The 22,248-nt window shown below is 34.4% G+C and overlaps 1 protein-coding gene and 1 long non-coding RNA gene across 4 annotated transcripts in view; one reads left to right on the top strand and one right to left on the bottom strand.

Annotated features, from left to right (window-relative positions):
- LOC147908733 (uncharacterized) overlaps positions 1-21,516 on the bottom strand; it is a 127,409-nt gene extending 105,893 nt beyond the window's left edge. The window contains exon 1 of the long non-coding RNA XR_015546032.1: positions 17,755-21,516. This is a non-coding gene — a long non-coding RNA (uncharacterized LOC147908733). The remainder of the gene's footprint in view (positions 1-17,754) is intronic.
- Positions 1-22,248, top strand: part of LOC105147402 (uncharacterized) — a 191,062-nt gene that overhangs the window by 116,525 nt on the left and 52,289 nt on the right. The gene's annotated exons all lie outside the window — the stretch shown is intronic.

The following is a 22,248-nucleotide window of genomic DNA, read 5'->3' as shown; positions in this document are numbered from 1 at the left end:
CGTATAATAAAAGAATGGTTTTGTTCAAGTACCTAAAAATTTAGCAAGAAATAGATTTGAAGATCATTTTATTGGGTTATTAAAATAATTATGTACGACGCTCGAGATGATTATTAGGATATTAGAACATTTTGTAATTCATCATGCTTGAGTGTTCTGTATAATTTGATGCTCCAACAAAATTATTTTTCTGTATCTACCAAAATCTTTAGATATTTAAGCAAAATCATTCTTTCCTTATGCATTCCAATTGCAGTGGAAAATGGAAAAGAGAAGATTATTGTTCGCTATTATGACACTGTTAGATTTAGCATATAAATGATACAAAATCTTACTCCTTTCAATTTAATTTCGCCGGAGAACTTCAATATTATATCTGATTTTAATTTCGAGGCATTTTCGGGATTGTTCATAAGACATTCCCTCCCCCTTTACCCCGCCATTGTGAAACTGCAACTGTAGACGAAAATAAATCATGATGCGAATGCATTTCCCCAGAAGAGAAGTGAGACGTAGTGTATTCATTATAAAGGTGCAATTAATCACGAATGTTTCGTGCTAAAAAAAAAAGAAAAAGAAAAAGAAATGGGGAAAAAAAATGGAAACATCATGGGCAGCGGCATTCACGCGCCACTCAGCGGGAATAAATATATTCTGTCCACCCGGCCAACACAACTTTCCTCTCATCATTCTCTTCTGTCTGCCAAGACAAGAGGAGGAAGGGACCACGGCGGGGCACTGACATAGTAGTCCTCGCGATCTATCACTTAGCGCGAAGCAGGAGTACGCTGCATGCTCGTCTTTCGTCCTCGCGGGACTTTCACAATCGGGAGCCTCCTTTCTCTGCGAGCCCTTCCATTCCAGTCGGCTTTTTCTCATCCTCGTCACCGGCGCGGGGCGAACTGATGTATGGCTCGTGATTGGAGTGATTGTACGCATGTACACACGTGCACACACACCCAGAGACGAAGAGAATTCTCTATGTCCCGGGGGAGTGCGGCCAATGCGATGTCCCGCGAGAAAAACGTTACAGGGTGATCTCTCGGTACGCACGCGGCAGGTCCCGCGTCTTTTTTTCACTCGGTGTTGGGATCCGTTGTCGATGTATCAATTCCGTTCGAATATTTAACCGGGAAAAAGATATAACCGTAGTCTCGTGGGGCGCGAGAATGGACGGGAGGAAAAAAGAACAGCTATTTCGGTGGAGAAAGAAAAGGCGAATATGCACACGTGAGGCACATGATGAGGCACATTAACCACTTCGATTACATGGGTAACGACAAATGGATGAGGTATCGATTTTTACGAATCGGTAACACTGTGATAAAATCTGCAGATGATAAAAAAGTTAAATTAGAGCATATTATATTATATTTGTAATATGTACAAAATAACATGGTCGAGCTAACATCAATTTTGGGACAGTTCAGTTTTTGTGCAGTACGCATGCATCAAGTTATTTAATTTTGCTGATATCAAAGACATAGAAATTTCTTCCTTTTTACGGCAATTAAATATATTCGTTCAATCCATAGCGTCCACAACGAAAGTTCTCTCGCGTAAAACCCATATTTTTTCACTTTATATTCCACATGCTTGCTTGCTCGATCTTCGCCGCGCGATTCGATCGTTCCTCTTCCACGCTTTGCACAGTGCAAAATACTTGCGCCCAGATGTTTTAATATAATGGCTCCGTTCAGCCGTTGTCTTTACGTACGAGCGGCCACGATGACTCGACATTTACGCGCTTTAATTGTTTAATTAATCCTGACGACGTTTTAGATGTTTTATCTGGATGCTCGTTAGGCGAACGAAGCACCGTGCGCGCTTACTTATGTATATAATGCGCGAGAACGGGTATATGGATAGAATGCAATATGTATGTACAATGGCCGCACATACGAGCTATATATGTAAATTGTCTCTCGAGCCCGGTACGTAATCTTGCAGAAAGCATTAATAAATTTGTCGTTCTCCAAACTAGATTTGTTTGCACAGCCAGACGCTTTTTTCTCTTTTCTCCTCCCTTTCATTCTTTTTTTTTCCGTCTGCCCGTTTATTTATACCATATACGTGACACGCGAGCGAGTTCTCATAAAACAAACAAGATGAAAAATAACAGCATCGATACGCATGATTTTTAAATGCGAGAGAGACTGATGGCGTTTCTATTAAAAATAATATTAGAAATGAAAAGAACATTAATGTCATAATTTACAGTTAGTTATGAAATATTATGACGAAATATATATTGCTTTATAAATTTATTGCTGAAACAAATCTCACAATTTTCTTTTGCCATCTAACTGGAACAATGATCGAAGCATCGAAATAGTTTACTTTCAACTTGCGACTGATTAAATCTTCACAAGAAACGATTCCCAGCGATGTCTTACACAACAGGTGTAAAATTTAGCGAACACTGCTGCGGCAAATGCTAAGCGAACGCGAGGCGCTTTTGTGCAATAAGTCGCTTCTATCTCTCAGGCGCATTAACGAGGACGAGAAGCCGGAGAAATTGGGATTACCTTTATGCGCATCCCCCGTGCTTCTGGGGGCGACGCTTTATTACGGACGCAGAAGCTACATAATTATTGTAATTATGATAATCGCGATAATAATCGGCTACCATCGTGCCGTGCCGCGTCGTCGTGCATGCGCAACGGTCGCACCACTACCGTGTGTCGACTAAAGTTAACGTTATATCCCTGCCGCGTTTGGAGGAGAGCAAAACTCGCAGACGCTAATGACCCGATCAATGAGTCGGGGGAAACCAGGGAGAGCACGTCGTTTCTATGCGACATAAAAGAAAAATCAACGCGAGTCAATCAGACAAATCGGAAAATTCCGACTAAATCGTATTCGAATCGGTCGAACTTTCGCAGGCAGTAGTTGTAATCCGCTTTGTTCAACGTGTGTTCGCGTGTGCATGTAAATTTTGCATTAATTTATGCTACATTGTAAAAAAATTACATATAAAATTATGTAACAATTATAGTCGATAATTTTGAGACTCATTACTAAAGGTGTATATTTATACAAATATTTAATGTAAAATTACAACTTGCAAATGAAATTATTCTTCTTTATAATAAATTATTCTTCTTCTTAAATAATTTGCAAAAGTAAATTTACAAATGGAATTAAGTTTATAGAAATATTTAAGTATTAATTCTTCAATGAATTACGTTTAATTTTTCTTAAGCTATTGATGTGTACAGATATAAAAATATAAGTATATATATATATATATGAATGTAAGTATATATATATATATATATACATTATATATTATAAAAATATGTACGTTTACATATAAATTAAAATAAAATATACTATGTTATTATAATTTTCAATCTAATATAAAGACATATTTACATGAACGATAAAAATATTAATTTTGGTAAAAATGTACAGTTTTATATATTTATATTACTTATTGTGTAATTTTTAATTTTACATATTATTGATGTAATTTTACATATTTTTTTACAGTTTAATTGAAAACAATTTATTTTTATTTTTTTATAAAAATAAACTCTTCGATTATTTTTCCCCTTTGTAAGTCGAGTTTTATTTGTAAGTTTAGCTGCATTGAGAATAATATAGTTTTTTAACTTCCTTAAGAGAAAGCTTTTTAATTTTCTATGTTAAACAGCTTGGCAGTTAAACAAATTTGTTAATAGCGACGTTAATTTGTTTTAAGTAAAGAATTCGTTTTAGGCCATTTTAACAAGCATTGCGCTGAGGAAAGTCAATTAAAAATTCCTCTTGCAGAAATTTCTTTTAAAGTATATCATTAGTATTATATACGTATATATTTATATATGCTATATCCGACATAGATATTATCTGGTGCAAGAACTTAAGCTTGTATAAATCCTGAAATGCGACGCGCGCTAACGCGCTACTCACAATTAGGAACTAAACTGTACCAGGTTCCACACAATCCTATTTACATGTCCACATTATTCATTAGGGAAAGCAAGATACATAGCCATTAATGACTTTATCACAGCGCGGGAGGAACAGTATTTCCGGCACGTGGCGAACGAGCATCGTGAGATTTAATCGGGAGGGTATTTTATGGTCCGCACTGTCAACGTGAAAAATGATTACGTTATATTACTTCGCTGAGAGATCAAGATTTATGTAACTTATTGAGAGAGATTTTTGTCACGTCTCGGCTCGGATGAATTTTCCAGTAAAATAGCATTTTAACGATCGTTACGCATATGTCTCTTTTAAATTCTATTCCTGTAACCGTCTTATTTATTTTGTACTTGCAAAACTACTTTGACGCTTTAAAGAGCTTCGAAAAGTTGTACAAAGTGAAACGTCTGATTATTATTCACGCAATGAATAACCATTTTAAAAACACGAAGAAATAATTCTTAACAGTTATATTCCATAGAAAGAGTTGCTGAAATATTTAAAAATTTAAGCTAAATATAAATCTAAAAAGTAATTTTGTTGTACTATTAAAATAATTATACGCTTAAACTGGTTGCTAGAATGTCAAAACTTTTTGCAGCATCGCTCATTATGCTTGAGTTTCCTACATTTAGTAAATGTAACAAGTATTTGTACAGAGGTATATGTATCATAAAAAAGATCTTATTTTTAGAAAGTCAACATTAATTAACAATTTGTTAACAAATAAAATAGATTGTACATTTTTTAAATTATTTTAATAATTATAATATCTTAACAATAAGCGAAAATGAAAAATTGTATTATTTGGTCCAAAAATATTTGTATATAATCGAGAAATTTAATTTTTAAGATCTTGAACATAGTTATTTTCGCCCTTTATTTACATTAGGACAGATTCATTTTTTATAAATTGCTAATTAATATTTATTTTCTAGAAAAATAAAACTTTTCTTATAAAAAAATCTCCCTGTACGAATTTTATTTTTTGTATCCATCATATTTAATTATTCTGATGATCCATAATAAAATTATTTTTATTATCTGTATGTACCTCAATTTTTAGATACTTCAGCAAATTCGTTCTTTCCGTGTATAATTATTCTCGCATTGCAAACGATATTGTGTAAGATGATTATACACGTATAATCATCTTTGTGTAAACGATTCTCATATCTTGCTTGTTGTCATTATCCCTTTGCCTCTTTGACTGTAATCGATGTTGCTTCTGCACTATCATAATCTGCGAGTATTCGCGTAATGAATCACGATTTGCCAAGGGCAATTCCAGTTGCTTTACAGCTTTCGCCGTCAGAAAGCTCGCAAGGGAGTCCTAGCATCGATCTGGCTACAAGTTCGCCTCTTATTCACGCCGGTAAAATCAACGGGCATATTGTCATATAAATAAAACCGAAGTTTATTAATTGTAAACGCTGACACGCGAGCGATAACGAGCACGCCATCGGGATATGCCGTTAAATATTGTTGCAATTGGCACGAATATTTGCCATCGAAAAGCTCATCCTGATGGACGCAATAATTGGATCCGGACGATGCAAATCGGTCCCCGCAGGTGCTCGTCGTTATATTGGAAGTAATCATAACATTAAATATCTAGATAAAACTCATAATACCATTGTAATCAATGGTTAAATATGTGATGATGATATAGATCGGTGACTTTCTATCGATTTAATTCGCATTTGATGGCATTCATTTTTTTTCATATACGCATCTTCGTGTATACTGGCTAAATATGTTAAAGGTATTTTTATCGAATTTCCCAAAAGCTTGAATTCCATTTTTATTTCAAGCATAACGAATAACATTCTAAAAAATATATTGAATATATGAAATATATGAAATATTCTTCTTTTATCGTATGGACGTAAATTTCCCAAATCACTGAGAAATACATTGACACGAAAATTATCATTCGACGCGATATTAACAATACAAAGTGTTTAATCGACAGAGACGCATTGAAGTGACAACGGCATAAAGGGTTTAGCGGGCGCGTGTGCGCATTTGTCGATTGCTTGTTACATGATGTAGCGGGCGTTAGTAACGCATTCAGCGTTAATGGCAGCGGCTATTTTTCCAGCGCGTCAATATTCAGCGAGTCGACGGCGATGGTTGATCTATGGGCAGCGATTAATTACGAGTCGCCTATAGAGAGCCTATGGACGCCCGCGATGGGCATTCGTTCTTCGAGTGACACCCTCGCGATCATTCGCGTCGATTCAATTGGCGTGGGCCTGAGTGCCAGGGCACATACACAACTCGGTATCGAGAGTGCAGCGTTTAAAGAGGAACGTCCGCACGAATTTGTCGCTCGGGTGACACGGGTTACGATATGTCGGTCGCTGATAGAGAGCAACGAGTCGAGAATCAAGAGACGGTACTTCACGTCTCCGACTTTGCCGGATTGTTCATACGAATCAATTATTAGTATGGACGCTCATTGCCGGAAGCTGAATTATTTGATCTAATGCGATTCTACAGAGGATTTCTTTAAAACGAGTGATTTTTCCCGAAAAATCATCCTGGAACATTTAATGGACTCGGAACAAAAGTGGACTGAGTCTATAATTTATATGCTCTACTTTGCCTAAAACTCTTTACGTTTCAAAGTAGACACATTATGGACTTGGCCCACTTTTATTTCAAACTTATTCTGGTTTAAAACATTTTGTTCAGATCTATTTAAACCGTTCGCATTTTTAACTCTTCATGCAATCATATTTTTATTTCCTCCATCCAAGTTTCTTTTTTACTATTCTAGGCTTTCAAAAAATGTCAAAATTTAGAGTTACTTTTTAACACTAGAACCGCATGCCATTTTTGACTCATCTGATAGTTTTTTTTTAAAGTTAATTTGCACCTGGAGCTTTAGATTTTTGCGACTTTTCATAAATGATTACAAGTCAATTACAAGCATTATTAAATTTGAGGATCTTATTAATGTTCTAGTATTATAAAATACAAAAAGCGCTCACATATTCAATTAAGACAGTGCAGTGTGTTTAAAATATACAAGTGCCCTCATTTGAATCCGGGCATAGGAAATGTGTACAACGAATAAATGTACCAGCATAATTAATAATTTATTTTTCATTTATTATCATGTTGTGTGCACTTGTTTCTTTGCTGGAAATAATTTATTCAAGATAATTGTCAAAAGCGAGTCGCTTTACGTTTACCAGACGCAATGATTCTATGTATGCTTGCACACGTCATCGTGCCAGCCTCCGATCTCTGATATTGTTATCCCGCTGCGTGTGCATCGGACTCGTCGCTGAAGAGTCACGATCGATAGTTCCGCCACGAATTTGATGAGGAAAATAGGTCAAACACGGTTAGTATACGGCTGATATACCGTTTAGTTTTGACAAGTGTTTTAATATGTTAACGTATTTCGCACTTATAACTTACAACCGCTGATTGTATCTGCAAAGTGGAAGAAAACGGAGCGTTTTCTTTCTCTCTTCCGAGTTTTGAAATTCATGAAGAAATTCGTCATAGCTTACATTTCCGCCTTCTAGAATCATTTCTTCGCCTGACATTTTTCACATGGTACTTCTCTTTCCTCGGTGCTGCAATGAAATATGATGAAACCCGATAGCCGCGATGTAATCTAATTTGCTTTATTGCGACATCCTCTGCGACAAGTCCGGAAAACGTACAAAAGTAATGGACATAGCGTCATCATCGGGATATTGAATTGCATTGTACACAAACACACACACACACACACACACACACACACACACACACACACACACATAATCGATACTATTTTTTAGGCATCGCCGCGTAATTGAACGACGAGCTACTATAAGCCCGACAGTCTGCATTAAATTGCGATACGACGTACCGCCGTTGTCGTGTCGACTAATCATTTGCAAACACGATGCACTTCGCAGTACATGCTTTTGTTATTGCGATATCGCGCGCTATATAACCGTTCGTTTTTTACTTATATTCTAGCTAGAGCGATTGAAGAAGTGGCGTTTCACGCGATATCGATTAGCATCCATCCACGTAACTATAGCACGATTGAAGAAAGTTCTGATTAGTGGGCACTTTACCAGATTACATTATCGTTGTCTTATTCAAGTTTTTCATTGAGATTGCTACAAAATTACATAGTGATATTTAATTCGTCTATTAAATATGTATACTATTTTTTATCAGTCAATTTTTATTGCTACCAATTACGATAATTGTAAATGTCTTTTTGAAGAATTACGTGTTATAAAAAAGTACTGAGAGTTACTTACTCAATGTTGAATGAAATAATCAAATGATCAGTTAACATAAAAACAAAAATAATTTTATTTTTTTTTTAATATTTAGTAATTGTTATTAAATAGTTGGTTATATTATTATGTTGATAATACTTAATAAATATTTTAAAAAGTAAAATTATTTTTGGTTATATTAACCGAACTCATTTGATTGAAATTATACTCAATAATTTAATAGGCTATACTAGATTCTCTTTCCTTTGTAGACAATTTTATAGAAAAAAATACAATCTCTATTTGGTTTAATCTTTAAGTGAGAAGGTGGGATGCTCAGAACACTCCAAATAAACTTTGAGTGCATTCCATTTCACGTGTGATATGCATGATACATCATTCATCCTTGCTGTTTAACAAAGATAAAATGTATCATGCACATCATGCGTGAAACGGAATACACCCTAGATCCTTATAATTATATTTTTTAATAGTATTTGTAAAGTATAAATAGCATTTTTAAAAATTTACATTATATTCTTATGAAAGGAATGTAAAAATAACGAATTTTAAGACTTTTGACGAATTTTGACGAATTTTGATTTCTGGGCAATACTTTTTATTTTTTTTTTTTTTCAGAACAAGGCTTTTAAGATAACTATACATAAAGTTTTGCGGCCAGCTACTTTTTTGAAGGTTAATAAATAAAAAAAACGCAAATTTTGGAATGCAAACCTTTTAATCTTGTAAAATTTATATTGTTAAATTTATACTAACAAAATTGAAGTAAAAAGATGTCGATTTCGCAAATCCAGCTGTGACTGTATTATACATTTTCTCTTTAATTTTTACATAAAATTCGTTGTAATTAATAAATCTAATTGTCTTGTCGTATAATTCGTACAAATATAAAAATTAATAAATTTCGTAAACATATAAGCGACAAAATTAAAATATGATACGGAAATTGCCAAGGTGACTTTGTTACTCCTCCCATAATGGAAGAATTAAAATACCGATATTTTACGTTTCTCCACAAAACGAAATTTCACTCTTTTTCTTATCGCCATATGTGGTGCATGAAAAATTACGTTGTAAGTTGCTGCAGTATTGTAACACGGTCGATAGAATAATTCGAATTATACAGACTTGAACTATTATGACTCTCTCTCTCTCTCTCTCTCTCTCTCTCTCTCTCTCTCTCTCTCTCTCTCTCTCTCTCTCTCTCTCGCTCTCTCTCTCTCTCTTTCTCTTTCTCTTCGCCAGAATTGATTACCGCGCGGTTGAGTTAATACACGATGTAATTATGACGTTAAACTGTTAATTTTTTAAATAGTCGATACATCAGCATGCCAATCAGGGTTTGATTAATTAACTATCGCGTCTCGATGTTATACGTCGATCTATCGCGCGAAACGTTTGCTAGTACGAAAGGGTTGTCAGGAGAAAAAGCAAGCGCGGCGTGACAAAAAAAAACGTCTCGTTCGCAGTTCGATGGACAGAATCGCTCTGCTGGAAATACCTTTGTCGATGTCAATAAACAGTTCGTTAATAATTAATCGTTTGTTGGAGCGATTAACGCGCGTTCATATTATAATCAGCGCTTTAAACTGTTGCGCGAGCAAATTTCTATGTAAATATTATTTATCCGCTTATCTGTTAAATGAACGAGCGGCAAGAGCTGATATCGTAATGAGTGTTCAAGAAAGCATAAATAAACAGCAGATAGGAGCGGTATGCGTTTAGCAAGAAATATATATAACCAAAATAATAAATATGCAAATGTAATACAATTTACTGATGTATACGGCGCATTAAAAGTTGTATTTTCAGCTATATTGAATTGTACACTATATAATAAATTGATAGAGGTAGATTAAGAGTAAACGGAGCTTAAATTGCATTTTTTATTATATTCATTAATAATTTATCGTATCTAAAAGAATTTTATCTAGTTTTCCGAAATGCACAAGCATACATATATGTTGCATGAGTACATTAACTATTCATTAATTACCTACACGAAGCAAAATTTAATGTAACGCAATAAACTATTCAATAGCTTTGCCAAAAATAAGAGAACGCTAATAATATTGTGTGAATTCATATGGGAGATAATAGATTGTTCGTATTATGTTCGGTCCCTTGATAACCCAATTTATGTACGGCGCGGTTTATATATCCGTTATTAATATGTCTAATTTTTGCTAACAGAAAAATGAGCTTTTTTCATATCGTAAATGATCATTTTCTGCATCATAACAATCGACCAATTTAAAATGAAAAAAATATCCCCGGGATCTCGCAAATTGAGCTGACGCAGAATCAGAGATTGAAACGGTCACAATTTCGGTTTTACATTTCGGAACTCGCGAGCAAACGAAAATAACGTCTATGTTTGTCCGTGATAATGAAAGCGACGATCGCGTACATTTTTCCACATCTACAGTTTCGAAAATTGAAACTTGCCGTAAATTATGGCGGCTCCGAGCGCTGATCAGAATATATCGTGAATAATAATGATCGCGCTTGACCACGAACAATGAACAGACAGTTCGGGGGACGCTTGTTCCGCATCGGGAAACTTTTCCTTTGTCATCGGGATGTCGCTCCGAGCAGCAAGCATTCGTGCCAGTCGAAAGCAAATCCGTGTTCCTACACTTTCCAATATGAAGGGACGCTGGATAGTCGCACTTGGAAACGGTGAAACAGTATCTGCGTGGTTCACAAAAGTTAGATTACGAATCGATATACATATTCCCTTTTGCTGTATGATTGCTGCATCAACTTTCGTCTTTTTTTAGACACCACGAAGGTGTTTTCGGAAATACCGGAAATGCCTTTAGAATTCGAACAATTTTATTTGATTACAAATGATTTCATCTGATTAAAAATAATTTTCTTCATTATACATCTTCATTATACATATTTAATAAAGTAAATGATTTCGTCTGTCACGATTTCTCATGCTTGCATATATAATTATCAGATTTCTAGTAATTATATATGATTTTATTTGATTAAAAGTACCATGACGAGGAGATAACTACTTAATGTAATTGTTTGCAATCAGATGTAATTATGAAGTCAGATAAATTATACGGAATTATTAGAAATCATGAAATCATATGTAATCAGAAGAAACACTGGAAATCATGTGTGATCACCATGAAATCTGATGAAATCAATATAAATAATTCTAAGATAATCGAATGTAAACAATTTGTTTTCTACATAAGTAACACAATATACGTTCGATCGCGCTTTTTTTGTATACAGGGCTCTAGAAGTGCGTTTCGAATTTATGAGCATTATTGTTGTTGATAAAATGTTAAACAAGAACAAATGATGCATTCGATGCGCAAATTCGGAACGCACTATAGTCCTATAAAAAAAAGAAGCGCAACCGAACATATATTGTGTCACTTGTGTAAAAAATATGGCTGCAGATTGTTTACGTTCTGTTACCTCAGAATTGTTTATATTAATTTCAGATTTCATGGTGATCACACATGATTTTATTACAGAATTCATGATGATTAAGTATGATTTGCAGTGACTATATTCGGACTATATAGAAATTTAAAATGATTTCTGCTGACACATATAATTTCATTTCTGATGATTCCACATGATTTTGTCTAACTTCATAATTAATTTTATTGCAAAACGATCACATAGGGATGATTTTGTAAGGATTCATAATTATTTCGAAGACACTGTCCCATGATTACAATAAGTGATTACTTCCTCTCGCTCGGGATTTTTGAGAACGAGCGCACGGACGGAAGTAGAATCGATGCTTTTTTCAGAGTAATAATTCCGGGCAGCTTTCGGAAATGTGATTAATCGATGAGCGGGAATTAGTTCGGCCGTTCGAAAGCCGTGGTTACCTTAGCATCGATCCTCGTCCGCGCGAAGCTTCAACGGCTTTCAGAGTTATTCGCGGACGTTGAGAGCAAATTCGTGTTTTGGCGTTTCTGCGTTTCCGAGTGCGATTCGCTGCCATAGTAGCCGAACAGTATGCAATGTTGAAGAGCGAAAGCACGATTCGTTTTCGTTAATGCCCGACCGTGCGAAGGTCTTGAGACCTTCGTCGAGGCTGTCTGTATTCTACGCTGGAGAATGGCATTGTGCTTCATTAAGACAAAATGAAACTCTGTTCTCAAAGCAGGAATAGATCGAGGACTTTTGAGTTTGTTTATAGTATTGAACATCTTTAAAAGTGTCGAAAAATTAATTTCTTGCTCTCTACATTTTAGGAAAAAATGCCCAAATATTTGTAAGTAAATACATTACATGTCATGTTTTCTTCAATATTTATTGATTAAAAAATAATTTATTTCGCTGTATTTAAATAAGGATTTATTTCAGTGAAATAAACTTTATATCTGACAAACCAATTTCCAAGTATCTCTTTTTCTCAATGTATGTCAGTATTTTTAATTAAAAATATATGTTTTAATACGTCTCTTTCTATCATTTAATGGTGAAATGTCGTTTAATCAAAATTTCAAGTTTGTGGGATAATATCTGATGAAAGGAAATTTCATTAGGATGCTAATCTGATTGATCAATGATTATGTATCTTAATTATACTCTCTATCCAATTTAGTGATGAAATGTCATTTAATCAAAAGTTTGTGGGATAATATCTGAAAAGGAATTTTATTAGGATGCTAATCCGATTGATTAATGATTTCGTATTTTATAATCGGTAATAACTTTTTAATTTTCCTATCTAACATTTCGTTTCCGGATAATTAGCGATTTCGTGTACCGGCGGAATAACTTAAAAAAAAAAGTTTAAAATGCGAACATCTCTCAGAGCGCGCGTTTGCTTCCGAAATGTAGAAATAACTCCGAAAACGGCTGCAGTTTCCACGGTCGAAGAGATGGTGTGGCAAGCAGAGGTCGTGTTTTCTAGCCAGTGCTCAGTTCCGGCAGTTTACGAGTTTCTCTTGTCCAATAAAAGGCACGCACACATGCACATGCACTTTGAAACAGAACGAAGGAAGGAAAGAGAGAGAAAAAACGAAGAAGGAGAATGATAAGTCTCTCTTGGCAATTTGAGGAAAGCTCGGCACTATCCACCTCCATTCTCTCTTTCCTCCTTTTTCTTATCCTCCATAAGACGTTTGCATTTCTTTTTATACCTACATGATTTTTAACCTGACCGCGGAAAAAGCTCGATGCGACTGATGTGACTTTAATTTTTATATTACAGTCGGGATTACATCGGGATTATTGAGAGAACACAAATACCTGAAATATCCAAATATTCAGCTATTCAAATACTCTGTATCAGCATTTTGATAACGATTTTATTACTCGAACAATGCAACTGATGAAATATTCCGCAGCTTTCTGTTTATATATAGGATAGGATATGAAATGCGCAGTATGTAAACTACAATGTATTACTTCGTACATGCGCAGATATGCCTCAAGTTTTCAATTAAATTAATTTAACTTATCGGTATGTTCTGTCAATCATTTGAATCAGTATTCAGACAATAGTGTTCCGATTCTGTATGGTGAACTGTGGATTGCGTCGATCGTGCGAACCGCCAAAATATTATCGCCATATCGTAGTTCCGTTTTCTCTACCGATCTAAAGCATTTTCCGGTGTTCGCGAAACCGAAGCCTGCCGTTACAACGGCATCATTGATAAATCGCGATAACATTTCACAAAAACTGATCCTGTCCGCCCGATTGAGAGTCTAAATAACCGCGCTAAACGATTTAGTGGCGCGCGTGATTTCTCAAATATTTGCACATCGATCACGCGGCGGTGCACGCAATACAGATGAATTAACATTTCCACGTCCGTTTCCCGGGGGCTTTATCCATCTCCTAGCCCAAACGCTCTCAGTTTGGGTCGGGCTTCATTTTCCAAATGGACCAAACTCGCGACTCGTTCGTCAGGAGTTGCGAGTTGGCGTGTTCGCACGACGGGAGGAAAAAAGAAAAAAAAAAGAGAGAACGGCCGAAATGCTATATAATGCCGCGGGATAATCGGAAATTGCGGAATCCCTCGTTGTAATTAAATATGATGGAAATTAGAAAAGTTTCGATGTCTTTATCTATCTTCCTGATAATTAAAAGCTACAAGCCAAAAAAATTAATTGAAAATAATTAAATAATAGATATTATAAAATTATGTAAGATTATTTGTGGAAAATAATGATAGTAATAGTAGTAGGAAAATAAAAAATATGTACATGTAATTATTTTTTTTTTCTATTATCATTATAAAAATACGAGGAAATACTCTGTATTAAATATTTAACTTAAATTAATTCGTTGTAATTTTTATATGTCATCATAATTTCCTTGAGAAATGAAATAATAACGAAAGATAAAAACGCTTTGTGAACAGTATAATAACATTCTGCGCGTTATTTTTATACGTAATTGCAAATTGAAATATGGAAACTAGACGCGTAAAGCCAGCTATTCAATTCCAACTAAATGGCTTAAGAAGATAAAAATGAGGGATTATAGAATTTATCGCTTCTCCTGGAGTACGTTCAAAAGCCCTCAAACCGAAACCACGGTAACTTTTAATGTCCCATCGGGTGTAAACGTAACTTTTTGGCCGAGAAGGATTTACGACGGAATTTATGACGGGCGACGCATCTCGCGTCGCGAAATGGGTTACTTCGCATCCATTACTTCGTATTCCGACAGTCCGATAACTTTAGGAGTAAAAATCCCTTCGGACACGAAATCGCGTTGTTAAAAACGAAGTTCGTTAAAAACGAACGACGGGATTATAATTGCGAACGCAATGATGCGCATCGAGCCGTATGGAACGAGAAAAATATTTTCGCGTTCCTTGAGAACTATCACGACGGGAAACGTTAACAATTTTAATAGGAGAAGCCCCAATTAAAAAGTTGAAATCTTCACTTGCTGATTACTTGCTGAATATCTACTTGTGGAATAAAATGCATAATTAAAAAGTTGAAATTATCCGTATTTTTAACGGAGAATTAATAGACATATACGTGTTAATTAATTATTGCATTTTTGTCGAAATAGCTGTTTTTAAAAAAAGGAATGTTGGTTCGCGCAAATAAATTGGTTGATTAAAAAAAATTTTTTTAGTCAAATAAAGACTTTATTTAAGTTCCTTGATGAACAACAGCGGTCGAATGTAAAAATTCGACACTCGTCAATTTTCGATGGACTAAAATTCCGGTATTTCCTATGAAATGCAACGTGTATATTTCGCCTGCGTACACAAAATTGTTGATACGCTCCTTGATAGTGTTGTAAAATGTTATAAAACAGTATCTTTGGAATATATAGTATCATGATTGCAAGTTGGTCCTTTCATAAATAGAATAGAAATTGTAAATTCGCGGCACACAAAGATATTCTCATCGACACGTCTAAAGAAGCACGCAGAGAAAAATTAAAGAAACTAAAAATGACAACAAAATAGCAACCGTATACCTTCATTATATTCTATTTTTTACTCTCTGGCTGTGTTCATTTTTGTGCTAAAAACATTAGACTGATATTTTATTGCTACGTTTTTATCACGTGGCAAAGATTTTGAGTATATTGATTGATTATCGGATAACTTTTTCGAGAATTTTATTCGATAACTTAATTAAAGAACAAAAATAGAATAACATTGCATGAAAACGAACAAAACACATGCAACTTCTGATTAATATTTTAGTCTACTTTTATTTGTAATCATTTACTAAGTATATCTTTGGTGCCAAAGGTCTCTCCCTCTGCTAGAATTAAGGATAAAAAAGACTTTACTTACGTAATCTTATTTACACTTTCTTTTTTGCATTGAAAACAAAAAGACTTTTTGTTTAACACAATTTTTTTTTTTGCTATGTTCTGTTTTACATTCATTTTAAAGTAAATTTTACTTTAAGAAAAAAGACCGTAATCTTATTTATATTTTCTTTTTTTTTGCACTGAAAGCAAAAAGACTTTCTGTTTATAAAGTTTATTTCTTTTACTGTTCTGTTTTACATTCGTTTTAAAGTAAATTTTACTTTACGAATGTAGAACACAGCAAGAGAAATAAAATTTTGTTAAACTAAAGTCTTTTTGTTTTCATTGCAAAAAAAGAAAATATATAGGTAAGATTTTAGTCTTTTCTTGTAATTCTGTAACAGAGAGTGGCACATCACAAAGATTTCGAATCTCCATAATAATATCACGCCAGACAAAAAGATTGGCCACCCTTGAGTTAGAGCTATGAAAGGATGCGTCCTTATCTACTGAAGTCTATGATGGAGGACTATGAAATCGGATAGAGTTATTCGTGAAATAGAACAAGAATTTCAATATGCAGAACGTGAAGAAAGGAGAGAGAAAGAGAGAGAGAGGGAGAAAGGATGAAAGAGATTTTCCGATAGCTCTGATCGATCGAAAGTAATATTCGAGGATAAATTAGTCCCTTCGGAAAATTCACGTCTAAAGGGGGTCGCTTCGTTGACGTCCTGCCTTATTAACCGGTGGCAGGCATTATTTGCCGAAACAATGCCCGCTCTGTCTCGCCCTAATTGACATATCGGGCCGGCGCGGCGGGTTGTTCAAATTATGGGAGCAAAAGTTTGTGCACACGTGTGTATTCAAGGAGGTCCAAGAGGGAAAAATCCGTAGGGATGAAGGGCAGACTGGCGAACGAGAGAAGGCAGGAAGGAGGGAGAGAAGGAGCGGCCAGCCCTAGGACTTAATTAGTCAAAGCCCTTGCTAGCTTACTCGCAAGTGCCTCATTAGGGTCGATGTCGCGTCCCGTAATTGGAACGCGCGTCGCGACTAATTACGCGCGGGCTGTGCATAGGGAGGATGAAGGTGTACGATTTGAAGGGCGAAACTTAAAGAAAGTTCTGCTCCCCACTGTCTCCGATACGTCTCAACGTTTTTGAATTTCTTCCCATTTCCTCTCAGCGATCTGCGATAAATTCTACTTTACCTAAACTTAGAAGAATTCTCTTGCTAAACTTAGAAGGAGAAAAGCGTGTATATCATACTTGCGAACAAAGACTTCTTTAAGTCAAGAAGATCGATTTTCAGCTTTTACATTTGTACTTTGTTATGTAAGATACTGTTCTCTCATCCTTTTACATTCTGTCAAAGTTACGCGGTTTAAATCAGACAACGATTTTACAGCGTCTTAATGGAAATGTTTGGAAAACAATATTTTTACAAAAATTTTTACGAACTTACTTACTTTTGAAATTTTGTCTCTGAAAAATTTTAGTTTTTGAAATGTGTAGCAGCATTATTATTAGAAATGTGACATGAAACGTTTCATGTCGAAAGTAGTTTTTTGTCTGCGGGTAATAGCGAATCGAAGTTGTTTCTCAAATTATCCTCTATTTGAAGATATTAGATATACCAATAACATGTGTGATGTTATGACACACGTAACGTTTATATCTGCTATAAGTGATGTCTATAAGCGAATATAAAATAGGAGGAAAGAGTCACAATATAGAGACGCGGTGACATTTGTATTCAGTATGTATAAGTTCCTGAAACAGAGTGTTTCACTTTGTTGTAAAATAAGGACGCAAGTAAAATTGCACTTACTATTCGACGAAGTCGTGAAACTTTTTGAACTATACCGTCTGGCTCGCGCAAGGTATTAGTCGCTCAGTCTTGCTTTTCACAATCTGAAAAATAAAACAGACTTTTAATGTAAGTGTCAATGATTTTGCTTTACAATAAGCTTTAAAATAATAACGTCAAAATAATAGTCATCTTCCCTTCTCTTGAGCGTCGTTAATTACGAACTGGCTTTTTGTTAATGCCGAAAACTCGAAGAGATTTAAAGGGAATTTATCAAGAATATAAACTCGGAAAGATATTATATCAATATTTTTGCGATTACATGATTAATGTCTCTCAATTATACTGTTAGATCTTATTATTATATTAAAGGAACAATGACAACTCAATCTCTTGAGTTGCTCAAATAACATCTTGCTATTTTTAACTTTTATATGTGTCAAAATGAGAAATTAATCCATTTCTGTAGTTAATTCCAAAGTAAATAACATATTCATATTAATATAATATATGTACTTTGTAAATAATGAATTAAATTTGAGTAAAATTTAATATATTTTGATTTAAATTGTTTAACTCCGCTGTTTTAATTAAATTAGCAACATATTGAAGACCAGTGACTATAGAAGTGATTAAAAAAATTCAAATTGAATATAATTTTACATTATGAATTTTACAGTGTAATTACGTATATTCATTGCACTTTGAATGCGGTCATTTACGGGTACGAGGACTGCAATTTGTCAAACTACACGTCATCGGCGTAAATCCCACTCATTATTGACCTTCGACGTCGGCGCCGAGAAGCCCATCTTCGCGTGCGGTGGTATTACCTCTTCGACATGGATATCCACGCGAGGCCATCATTACCCTCGTTCGCTAGTCTTTAATTATTCCTGGACTGAATGGCTTTTTAAGGATGTTACCGCATTCAGCTGGAATTTTCTCGTCACGAAGAGCCGCATTCTTCGATCGGTGCAACTTTCTTTAGAAATGTCAACGTACGTCGAGACACATTTACGGTTGCATCCTAACTTTCGTATAGAAACGACGTTAAGGAATACGAAAATATGTCCGAGTAATTTACATGAAATGCGGATAAATAAGCAAACAAAGTTTTCCTTACGATATCTATATATAGATGATACATGCGTTCAAGAACGATAGGGCGACTAAAGTTTGCAGACAGTTTGTATGCACATACGAAAGACTATATATGCGTGTAAATATAGCCGCAGTGTCGTGGAACAATGGCCATTCTTTTCACGTAAAGATTCCTTGACCAAGTTGGAGTCGATTGTTTTTCGATAAAAGTACGTAGGTGTAGAAGTTTCTAAGTTAGAAGAAATTAAATAAAGCCAACGAATAAAAAGACAAACGATACTGTTTTACAATTTATTTTAAACGGATTTCTTGATGGTCTTTTTAGTGGTAATATCTTGATTTAAATTACAGTCATGTAAAAGTAATTTATATTGAAAATCAATCTAAGATATTGTATGTTTAAATTTATTATAAATGTGTCGAAATTATTGTGAAAAAAAATTGTCTGCTCAAAACATCGTACTATATTAAAAACATTATATTAAAAAAATATTTAAAATATCTGCGTGAAAAAAATAGAGAGGCAAATTAAAAGTCATAAAAGATACCACGCAGTATACATTTGCGTAATTGAATTTGCAAGTATCAGCGTGTCTTATAATTGAATAGGCAATTTCCCAAGAGCTTACATCGCCAGTACTTTGAAACTAGTATACGCACACCATCTCTGAGGAACATCCTCGAAGCCCTTCAAGGAATTCGAGATCTTAGACAACTCTCTGTAAAGGGCGATATAACTAAGGGAGGGACCAGCGTTGGTATTTTATTACTGAAACGTGGAGGGAAATAGCAGCTGCCGTAGACTCGTATATTACCCTGCATGACGTTATTACCTGTACGAAAATTTACGAATGATAATATCAGCGTTTTACAGGGAGGGGAGGTTTTCGCAAAACGATGACTTTATTCCTGCAAGTCTGGAAATAGGGGATGATAATTAGACGATATTACGTTGCAAACGCGGCTATATCATGGAAAGGGAAAGAGGAGAGAGAAAAAGAGAAAATTTTTTAATAAATTATATTTAAAATGCAATTTTACAGAGGTGCGTCGCAGAGACAGTTGTAAATCATATTAAAAAATTTGCGTATCTCATTTTCGCATGCGCCGTCCAATTTTTATGTTGTATGTTTTCTCTCTTGATTCAATATCTCGGTGCCATAAAGCTGAACTTTAAGTATACAGTGAGTATTATTTTGCGACAGTCGTTGCGGCCACAAGTGCTACTCATAGCATGCTTCGGCTGGGTGTATCAGGATTCACGGTAATTTTCGTTGATTGCGAACTGTTTCACGAATACGCGTACACCTGCAAGTTACTATTAACAGTTGAACTCGCGCGAAAATTGGCACGAGTAACGCGCTATTGAACGCCTGGCTTTATAGTAGCCATATACGAGCCGATCCGGTAGGTTTACAGATACCGTTGAAAGCGTTATTTGTATATAGGCATTGGTCAGCTTGACAAATGCTAACATCTATCTATATTACAAGATCAAAGAGGTCATTCAGTTCTCTAACGAAATCGTTTCCATGATTTATCCAATTATTTATTGCAGTGAAGCCAAACGCAAAGACGTTGATAGTATCGTTTGAATATAAGTGATACAATAAAGAAATTATTTTATATTTTATGAGAGAGGTATACTACGTTATATATTTATAGTGGACCATTAGTAGAAGACGCGGTAATGTTTTGCGTTGAGTATATTTTTCAAGTATATTTTTTATTAGTATATCTTTTTATGAAGGAATGCTATAGCGTATCCTTCATAGAAAAGAGGACGCTTTTTGTAGAAATAAATTATATTATTTCTTGTAACCCTAGAATGTTATCGGCAGTTAGTGATACAATATTTCTATCGATACGTTTCTATCGATACGTATAAATAATAGGCTACTTTTAATTAATATAACACAAGTTTTTTATACATTTCATATTCTTTTATTAATAAAATATTTATAATCTAGATTTTTACAAACATAAATAACCTAGTTATTAACATATTAAAGAAAAAATAAGCGTATTATTAAAATCTTGATATGGAGTATGTGATATAATCTAATTGTGTGTTCTTTTACAACACATAAATAAAATATAATAGCATAAAATTGCTTAAAAAATTGAAATTATTTATCACAATCTCTGTTATAATACCAAGGGGTTCAAACTGGCATACATAACGGACAGAATTTTTAAAAGCTTGTCTCTGCTTATTTTAGCTTTTGGCATAGCAGATAAAATATCTCTATATGTATATAATATACATATATGCAGGATGTCTCACAACTACCGAATTTCCTCTTAAGAATGTATTCTTGAGGTAATTTTGAAACGAAAATTCTAATATAAAAATGTCGAGGCTACAATAATTTTTTGAATTATAAGCTAACTTTAAATGCTAATAAGTAAAAAACCATTTTATTTTTAGAGCCTCTATTATTATTTCTAGATTCTTTTGAACATTCTAAGACGAAAATCCTAATACGAAAATATCGAGACTGTAACAGTTTTCGAATTACACACTATCTTTAATCAATTAAAATATTATTGTAGCCTCGACATTTTTGTATTAGGATTTTCGTCTCAAAATTACCTCAAGAATACGTTCTTAAAATTCGGTAGTTGTGAGACACCCTGTGTATATACATATAATATATAATATACATATATTTATACATATATTTAAATGTGTGTGTGTGTGTATATATATATATATATATATATATATATTTAAATATATATAATTTAATTTTATTATATACATTGATTTTATTGGCATTATTTTATACTTTCGATGTAGTTAATACTCGTAACAACAACCTTATCACATTTACCATAATAAATGTTGGGATAAATGATAAATAAAGCTTAATAAAATACGCTACAGTAGGTAAACGAGAATATAATTGAAGGTATAATTTACATAATTAAAATTGAAAGAATGTTACCGCGGCATATCTCGCGCGGACGTAACAACACACCAAGCATCATGTTTTAATTAAATCCCTTTTTCAAATTCATGCTGTTGCGGTAGCATTGTTATGCGCACGCCGTATTAAACCGAAGTAGCGGTCTAATTAAATTAACACGCATGCCACACAGCAGGCAACGGCACTAGACACCGGTTCAAGTTCTTTACGGTATCTATAATATCGCTAATAAACTGCCATTAATGGTACAACACTTCGATGAAGTATCCACGCAGCCCTTCTCATGGAATTCGAGAACTCCTGCTGAACAACTCTCCCGGTAAGGTCAGTATAATCGTGAAAGGGTTCTCTCGCGGCATTTTATTGCTCAGATAAGAATTGCCAAGAATGAAGGAATAAAAATCGAAGATGGAATCCTTAAGGTGACTCTACATGATCAATAAATACCTATCAGTAATATTGAATCAGTAGTACTGAC

This window comes from Acromyrmex echinatior, chromosome 8 (assembly GCF_024713525.1).
Source record: "Acromyrmex echinatior isolate Ae372 chromosome 8, ASM2471352v2, whole genome shotgun sequence".
NCBI lineage: Eukaryota > Metazoa > Arthropoda > Insecta > Hymenoptera > Formicidae > Acromyrmex > Acromyrmex echinatior.
Note: the sequence above shows the minus strand (reverse complement) of the source record. Positions and strands in the feature narration are given on the sequence as shown.